This window comes from Lagopus leucura, unplaced genomic scaffold (assembly GCF_019238085.1).
Source record: "Lagopus leucura isolate 7727_CA_CO unplaced genomic scaffold, USGS_WTPT01 Super-Scaffold_702, whole genome shotgun sequence".
In the NCBI taxonomy this organism is placed as follows: domain Eukaryota; kingdom Metazoa; phylum Chordata; class Aves; order Galliformes; family Phasianidae; genus Lagopus; species Lagopus leucura.
Genome location: NW_024962254.1, coordinates 6,375,989 through 6,386,043, shown reverse-complemented (window position 1 = coordinate 6,386,043; position 10,055 = coordinate 6,375,989).

Sequence of the window (10,055 nt, the reverse complement as noted above, 5' to 3'; positions counted from 1 at the left end):
GCTATTTTCTGCTTTGAGTAGCAGAAATGGGGACTACCTTGCAGATTATCCATGAGAAATTGTCTGTGTTCCCAGGCACGGTCCAAGAAGCAAGTGTGTTGTTTTGTTTTCTTTTTTAATATAACTATGCAAGTCAGTAATGACCCTTCCCTGGCGACCTTTCAGTCCCAGTACTCCTCCTAATCTGCACTTTGATAAATTAATGCTGTGTCACACAGCAAGGGATATATTAGCATTCGGTACATCATTAGGGTTTTTCTTCCTTTTTTATTGGTCTTAGCATGTTTTAGGTCTCGCACCATAAAAAATATAATGACATCCCCATCTACTTTCTCTTCAAAAGCAGCTACAAAAAGTAGACACTGTGTAGGCTATGGGCTGAGATAAAACTGTTCCCTCGTAAACTTTGTATTAATTGTTTAGCATTGTGATTGCAGTCCCGTTTTGTATTTGTACCATCAGATTTGGAACTTCCTCATATAAAGTATTTCACTGATGAAAGTTACACTAAGAGTTGTCAAATACTTTTGCCAGAGCGTCAACATAAAGTGGGAAAGAGGAATTAAGAAAGGCTTACAGAGATTTAAAGGCACCAATCAAAAAAAATTACAGAATCATAGAATCACAGAATCACAGAATCACAGGTTGGAAGGGACCTCAAGAATCATGAATCTCCAACCCCCATGCCACATGCAGGGCCACCAACCAATTCCCATTTAATACTAGACCAGGCTGCCCAGGGCCCCATCCAACCTGGCCTTGAACACCTCCAGGGACGGGGCATCCACAACCTCTCTGGGCAGCTGTTCCAGCACCTCGCACAAAATTCAGTGATACAATATAAGCTAGCAAGAGCCTTGTTGAAGTAGTTATCAGCAAGAATTTCATTTGCTTCTTCCTCCTCTGACCCCACCTTCCAAACACTCAAACCAGTTGTCATAGCATTCCCTGGCTCGGGGTTGAACATCTACCTGTTTATTCAGGCCTGCTCTTCCACCTATAAACTCAGAATCCTTCAAATCCAAGTATGTATCCCCATGCCATCAAAATATCTGTTTATCTTATTCTGTATTATCAATGAACTGGAAAGCATTGTCACAGCATTTTCACTTTGTATTTCCTTTGGTGAGATCCTGTTGTCAGTAAGATCATAAGCCAGCCCTTACATTTAATGGGAATTTAGAAATAATATCAAATGTGTTTGCAGCCTTAAATGAAGGAGTGGCAGAACTCTGAGGTGATTGTAAAAACTGTCATGGATTCTAATGTTATAAAACACTTCTTTTTAATCTGGATGCACTTCTATATGGCACATCTCTAATAGGTAGTTGCTCAAGCAAAACAATTAGGTTTCTTTACCAATTGTACCTTAGCGCAATGGAATACTCATAGCCTAATTAAGATAATAAATCTTTGTCCAAGGCTCCAGGCTTGGCATTATAATTAAACGCATTGCTGTTGCAAGAAATTGTTTCAGCTGCAGAAGCAGCATGTTTGTTTCATGAAGCACACTGTTACTCTTCTCCAAGGAGTCCGTTATACTTGTGGTCCTTATGGTGGTCCAGAATGTCACCAGGTGGAGGTCATTTCTGTTGGAGAGAGGAAAAACCAAGTCTGAGTACTCCAGTGCCCTCTCAGAAATCATACTGCCAACCTGATGCTGCAGAGTGGAAACATGGGCTGACTGCAGCCATGGCAGAACAGCACAGAGAAAAGAAACTTGGCCCAGTGATGCATTGTCAGACTTTTTAGAGAATGCTGCATCCTGTATATTAAACTCTACCAGGGATTAGGTAGAGAGGAGTCCCATATAAACTGACTTGAAATCTTGTTACAGTGTTTGCATATGGTTTGCTTGTTTTCCACGGTTCCTTTTGAAACTGCAGAATTAATAGGATTCAGAGCGACCTGGATGAAAATTATTATGATAAAATGTTACATCCACATAAACAGAATGAAATTTATCAACTCAGTAAATGTTGGGTTGCATATTTAATTTTTAAAGGATAAGCACCAAAATTTTACAAAACATTTTCAGTACATGTGTCAAAATATTGTTAAGATTGCTACCCTCAAAAAAAGAAATGTTTGTTTCACCAAAGGGGAAATTTGAACAGCTGAAAGACTTCAACGCTTCCCCTTCCCAACCATTACTTTTCAATTTGACTGCACCTTGTTTTAGATCTCTTTGATCCTTGTTTTAGATCTCTTTGAGATTTGTCTGTTGCTTGTAGCCTGGACTACATAGCATTGAAAGAAAGAACAATGTGAAATAGCATTGCATTTGTCAGGGTATTGATGACCATGAAATATATATGGAGAGGGAACATGAGGAGAACAGAAAAGGAGTTCTTCAGTCTGCTGCATGTTTGCAGAAATTGATAGCTCTGAAGGGGCAAAGGAAAGGAATTTTACATATAGATATGCTTATTACTAAGCTCTTTCTCAAGTTCCTGTTTATCCTTTTCCTTTCCATGGTTTCTTTTTGTGAAATCCATACAGCAAGTGGTAGAAGGGTAGGTACAATTTTTCAAGATATTCAAGGACACCAGTAAGCCTTAACTGTCCTGGCTGACCTCATCTTTGCCCTCCACTCCGTGCACTCCCTGCTAATTGTTCCAGCTTTAAGCTTGGAATGCAACTTTATGCCTTACCTGAACTATGTTGTAAATGTACACGGACAAAAGGATCAGATGGCTGGAGCACCTCTCCTATGAGGACAGGCTGAGATAGTTGGGATTGTTTAGGCTAGAGAAGGCTCTGGGAAGACCTCATTGAAGCCTTACTTCAATGTAAGGCTTTAAGTATTTAATGAGGGCTTATAAGAAAGATGGAGAGAAACTATTTACCAGGCCATGTAGTGATAAGAAAAGGAGTAACTGTTTTAAATTGGAAGAGGATATATTTCAACTAGATATAAGGAAGAAATTCTTCACTGTGGGAATGCACTCAAACAGATTGCCCAAGAAGTTGTGGATGTCCCATCCCTGGATATTCACAGGCAGGCTGGGGCCATAGGCAGTGTGGTTTAGTAAGGAGCAATCCTCCTCATGGCAGGCATTTAAATTCATGATCTTTTAAGGTCCATTCCAACACAACACATTCTATGATTTCTAGCCCTATTGCTTGCCTGGATTTTGGACCTGTCTTTCAGACTGTGTCCAGTTTCTGTTTCCATCCTGTCTCTTGCTGCTTTAGATCCTTTAGATACCTTCATCACTCCACTTTACTGAGGACTGCTGATGGATCCTGTTACCATCATTCTGCTCTGCTCAGGTATTTAGGATTGGTACCTTGTCTGTGTTCCATCCAATTGCAGCTCCCAGCTCATCCTCCCTTAAACAGAAGTCCTCCTCTTGCTGCTACCTAACATGTGAAACATTTCCTATTTGCATAATTCTGAGTAAGAGCTTAGTTACTGTCTTACAAACAGCCAGAACTCAAGTTCCAGTCAATCAATAACTTGATTAAACTGATAATAGAAAAGAAAATTATCACAACTGAAGTGGAAGCTAGCATGCTTAGCTTAGCATATGATTAGCACATTAGAGAGACAGAGTGTATATTTGTGGAAAATTAAATTCATTTCATTTCAGAATTCTGATATTCCGATTGCATTAAACATGAATGTATTAATGAGGATTATTGACAAATGCAAGGGGAAGAAGGGAAGATGTGAAGGAGAGAGCATATGCAAGTTCTGGAAAGGATAAAGCAGAATTTGAATGTTTAAGAGTGACCTTGGTTATATGAAAAGTTTAGCAATATAGCTTGAAGAAAATCCTTTATCAGTGAGATGGAAACAAAGAAGGCAACATGGCTTTTCCAAAAACAAACATTATTCAATAACACAAATATTTTCTCTGACAAGATTTATGATTTTTTTCTAAATAAAGGAAATGCAATAAATTTCCCTTATCTGGGCCTCAGTAAATAATTTAAAAACAATAAACATAATGTATTGAACAACACATTTCTACCAGAACTAAGGAGTTATTAATGCTGTTGACCAAGGCTTTGGAAACATGTCTGAGCTAAGTCTTTTCCCAGTAAGGAGTCATAACACAGCTTTGGTACACAAGTGGGATGCAAGATTTCAGATTACCCAGGAGAATATCCCTGTCCTGTGTTTGGCTTAGAGAAGCAGAACTTGTAAGGACAGCTCATGGCTACATGAATCGTATTCAGAAGGAAAAACTGAAGTGGAGGAAGGAAAAAAAGATATATAAGCTAAAAGAGAGTATAGGAATGAATTCAGGGGAGATTTTTGAGGATGTTTATAAATTTAAGCTGCATAATAGAAATAATCATCAAAAGCATCTAGCTGTCTGAGGAACTGAGCTCTGTGATGATCTTTCAGTAATAACAGGAGGAGCCAAACTGAAATGATAAGGAATTTTAAGACAAAACTTAATCAGGATATGAAACAAAATCTCGCTGAGTTGCCCCTTGGAGGTCTGAGTTCACTGACTGAAAATGTTCCTCTCAATCATGTTCTGATTCTTTTGCAGTGGACTGAGAATGATTGGTTCTGACAGATAACAACACTATTCAGCAACTGACAGTTGTCACTTCCATTTTATACTTGGGTTTAGTCTCTTGCATACTGTTTTATGCTTCAGTTTCTCACCGAACTTTTCAGCCTCCCTGACCACAGAATTACAGATTTATAGAATCACAGGAGTTTGAAGAAACCTCTGGATATCATCTAGTCCAACCCTCCTGCTAAAGCAGAGTCCACAGAGTAAGTTGCAAAGGCTGTGTGCTGTTATTAAGGACTGCATTACAAACTGCAAACAAAGAGAGGACTCCAATAAATCTGCCTGATCTTTTCCGACATAATGAGAAATACCTGTTATGCAAAATTACCTGGGTCTGTATTTGTGTTTACTTGGCAATGACTTGAGGAGAGAACTTCTCCTACTATTGTGTGGTGATATGTCAGTGTTCACTCTGATATTTAGAAAGTCCACACAATGCAAAATTATTTTCTTTGCTCTGAACAGATGATTGTGCCTATAGAATCATAGAATCATTAAGACTGGAAAAGTCCTACAGGATCATACAGTTCAACCATCTACCTACCATCAGTATTTCCCCACTAAACCATGTCCCATAGTATGTAATAACTAAACGTGCGTGCATGAGTTCATCCTACAGCCCTCCCCTCTGAATGCACTGGGATTCTCCAGTGCATCATTTAGGTTCGAACCTCTGGGAAAAGCAGAATGGGAACAAGATGGGAACTCCCATGTTTTATCCTTTTGACATTTTTGAGACAACACATCACCATCTCCCTGACCCTCCTTATCCATATTGAAGCAGTGAAAAGTCATAGTGGCAGCTGCCCTGAAAGCATGCAATAAAGTGCCACAGTGGGCCAGGCTGAGGGGGAAAAAAAGAAACGAAGAAAGAATTTAAGAGTAGCAGGAAGGCTGGGATGCTGCACATGTTCACACGTATTTATCTTAAAAGTTCTTTCTTGTCTGTCAGCCTCCTACAGCTTCTGCTGCCTCCTTGCAGCATTTGAAGAAGTAGAGCTGCAAGGCAAGGTTGTACTGAGAGCAAAATGCTAATAGACTCCACAGTCTCCTTTCAACACAAAGTAAAAAAAAAAAAAAGTACTTATGATTTTCTTCTAATGTGAACAACACTTCTTCAACTACTAATGAGTTATGATGAAGATATGCATCATAAACAAATCATGATGGAGCAGTTAAAATATTTTAAACTACAAATGGTCTTCTAAGTAGTTGGAGACTTTTGTATTTGGAGACCTGACACATCTTCAAAAGCAATAGCAAAAATATTTTTGTTCTTATTTCCAAGGAATTAACCAATTGAGGTCCGCAAAGCTGAAATATTTTTTTCCAGTCACACCAAGAAATGATGTCACTGGAATGCAGGGATTTGGTTATCAGATTCCATGCCTGAGGAAGCCTCATCAACAGACCTTTTTGCTTTTGAACTATTACAAGGAAATAAATTTTAAAGAGACACTTGAGATGTTTCCACTCACATTCTGTGCCTGTATTTGAATTCAGCCAGTAAGTCACAGAATCATAGAATCACCAAAGTTGGAAAAGACCTTCAACATCATCCAGTCCAACTGTCCACCTACCACCCATATTTCCCCACTAAACCATGTCCCTTAGTGCAACATCTAAAAGTTTATTGAACACCTCCAGGGGTGGTGACTCCACCACTGCCCTGGGCAGCTCATACCACTGCCTGACCACTCTTTCAGAGAAGTAATCTTTCCTAATGTCCAACCTGAATCTCCCCCACACAACTTGAGGCCATCCCCTCTCGTCCTATTGCCAGTCATGTAGGAGAAGAGGCCAACCCCCACCTCACCACAACCTTTTTTCAGGAAGTTGTAGAGAGCTATAAGGTCTCCCCTGAACCTCCTCTTCTTGAACTAAACAACCCCAGTGATTGTCAGTGATGCACAGGATGCTACAAGAATATTGCTGCTCGTAGAAGTATCTTGTTGATGAGAAATTTGAAGCAAATACCAGAACTTAGAGAGTTGCCAAGAAACAACCTACTGAATGCCCAGTATTAGTGAAATGAGTTTTCTTTTTCTGAAGGAAAAGTTGGACCTTCTAAAGAAGGTCTCCTAAGGAGGAAAATGTACTAAGGGAAAATTGAGTACAGTAGAGTCCATATGAATTTCTAAGAAAATGTGTGTCACGGGGCCGAGGCAACATTTCCTGTAAATACTGAAGATCATGCACATTTTTCCCACAGTTGAGAAAATGTAGTTTGAGCTCTCGGAACAATATGGAGTTCACAGAATTATGGTTGATGATAACTTCCAGGTATCACAGAATTATAGAATCATTAAGGTTGGAAATGATCTCAAAGACAATGCAGTACAACTGTCTACCTACCACCAGTATTGCCCACTAAGCCATGTTCCTCCGTGCCACACCTCCACATTTCTTTAACACCTCCAGGGTCAGTGACTTCACCCTGGGCAGCCTGTGCCAATGCCTCACCAATCTTTCTGAGAAAAAAATTGTCCTAGTATCCAACCTGAATCTCCACTGACACAACTTAAGGCCATTTCTTCTTGTCCCATCGTCATTACCTGGAAAAAAGAGGCCTACCCCCACCTCACCACAATCACAACCTCCTTTCAGGGAGCTGTAGACAGCAATAAGGTGTTCCCAAGCTTCCTCTTCTCCAGACTGAGCAATCCATTCCCTCAGCTGCTCCCCATAAGACCTGTGCTTCAGACCCCTCACAGCTTCTTTCTTCTTTTCTGGACGTGCTCCAGAGCCTCAAAGTCTTTCTTGTAGCGAGGGGCCCATAAAAAGCATATCCAGGTACAGCAATTATTTCCAAGCGTGAGCGTGTCCTTTGCTGTATGTACAGTACAGGATGCACCTTTGCAACGTTGAGCTCAGATGACAGAATCTCTGTGAAGCAACTGTGTGTCTTACAACTGAAATTCCTATAAGGGTGCATTGAGGTTCCTGGCACCCTGCTGCTCAGGAGCGTATAGAAAGCAATACTCTCCAACCCATCATACCATTAACTAATTATGCATCTCAGAATTAATTACATATGAATTTCACTCATTCATATTCATAAACCTTGTGTCTCTGCACAGTAAATACAATCTTTCTCTATTACAGTTTGAATTATAGCAGCCTAAATCTGCTCATTTTTCTACTTCTCATCTCTTCATTTTGGCACAGCTGCTACTTCTGAAGAAAAGGCAAAAAGGAAACGCAATGCTTTCCTGCCTTCCACAACTGTGCAGAGTTACTTTATTACCCCGCTGGGAAAAAAACAGTTTAAAAGGATGACACAGTGCGCATAAATTGTCCTTTGTTTTCCCTGGAAGAAACCATCATGCTTTCAGCTTTATGGTCCAGAAGGTGATTCACTGTCATTACAGAGCTTGTATAATCTAGGAACCTCGTGTGTATTGTAAACCTCTTCCATTACATGCAGCATCTCTGGTAGAAAACCAAGTTTTACTATCAAAGTCGAGGATGTGCTGAAGGAGGTACTTAAAACTTTCAGGAAAACCCTTTCAGAATTTGCCAGCTAGTTGTGCATACATGCATAATTTGTCATACAAACTTTGGATCAGGGTATACAGTCTTCTAATTTCACCTCAGCTATTGTCTTGCTGTGAGCATAAACACTTTTGGCAAGAGGAAAGAAACATCTGGATGCCCAAGTGACTACGCACACTGCAAACAAGAGATTTGAAGTCAAACTGCATTTTGCTTGCACGAGGATGAACTAGAGTAACATGACTGAGTTTACTGAAATTGTTTTGGATTATGCTTGAAGAAATGGGAGCAGAACTTGACTCCAGGTTTACAAATATTTCCCCAGAAATTTTAACATGTTTTTCACTTGTAAAGGGCTGCAAGGAAAATATCATTTATAGGCCACACAATGTTGTCATGATTCAAAAAATATCACTACATAAAGCCCCGCAAACCCAAAATAAGCCCCTCCAGGAATAGTATTTATAATTTGATAATTTGACAGGAGATATGAATCACAAATCTGGACTATTCTGAGGAGGTATGTTTCGGTACTGTTTTCTGTCAAAATATTGGAGAGAGGTTATCTGTGTGTGCATGCATACTTCTGCATCACTGTAACAAGGAGAGAAACGTGCAGATCCTTCACAGTCTGCAACTTGTGCTTCTCTTATTTCCTTCCAAAAAGGAGAAATGTATGTCCCAGCTTGACTGGAGGAAACAGCTTTGCTGGAATCAACACGTGTGGACAAATGATGTCGTTCTGGATGCACGTAACTATAACTAAGAAGGCTGTTTTAACTCACATACTGCGTGGCCTTCTTCCAGTTTTCATGGTTAATCTGAGAAAGTTGTCACTGAGAAGCTGGAGAGGGATGGATACAGCTTGTTCACTGAAACTGTAGAAGAAACTCTGAGGAAAACAAGCTGAGGCATAAGTTATCACTTGGACAAATGTAACAGGATTGACTCTATTAAGAGGGAAATGGATAAAACTGAATGCTGTAGTTGCTTTGTATGTGTGTGTGGGGGGGATACGTATCTGAGCCTGGAGAGCAGGAAGCAGGAACACGAACAATGTAAGATGAACTTGCAGAGGAACCTTTCTTAGAAAATAACTTTTAGATTGGATTCTTTCAATTTTTAAAGTGAAAGCTGATTTTTTTTTCTTCGAAGAGACATTGAAAGCAACTTTTTTGTAAACAGTATCTTAAGTATCATGTGGGCATTCAGCACAGAATTTATTTGCTCTAATTTGTTCATATTTTTCTTGTTGCAAAAAAATATCTTGGATAATTTCTTTTTCTGTTTAAAGTGTGTGCTGTGATATGTTCCTTTTTGATGTGGTTGATGTTCTTATGGAAGAACTATCCTTTTCATTTCCTAAACTTCCAGAAAAGCCAATATATTAATGTGGATGGGGAGGATCTGCACTTATAGAATCATAGAATCAGCCAGATAGGAAAAAAAAACCCTCAAGATCACCAGTTCCAACCATCAATCTGCCATACTGAGTCCCATCACTAAACCATGTCCCATAGTGCCATGTCCACATGCCTCTTAAATACTTCCGAGGATGAGGACTCCAGCACTGCACTGCGCAGCCCATTCCAATGCTTGACCACTGTCTTCATTCACCATGAAGAAATTTTTCAATCTAGATCTTCTATGGCGCAACTTGGGGCTATTTCCTCACCTGCTATCACTTGTAACCTGAGTAAAGAAACCAAATATCTTCTCACTGCAACCTCCTTTCAAGTAGTTGTAGAGAGTGATGAGGTCTCCTTAGCCGTCTCTTCTCCAGACCAAAAAAGCCCTAGTTCTACTCTTCTTAATTCCTGTTTTCTAGTCAATTAACCAGCTTCGTTGCTTTTTTCCAAATGCTCTTTTCCACTACTCTTTTTCTAACAACTCCAGGTCCTTCTTGTAGTGAGAGTCCCAAGATCAAATCATATACTCAAAGTGTGGTCTCACCAGAGCTGAGCACAAAGGGACAATTGCTTCCCTGGTTCTCCTGGTTGCACTATTTCTGATGCAGGC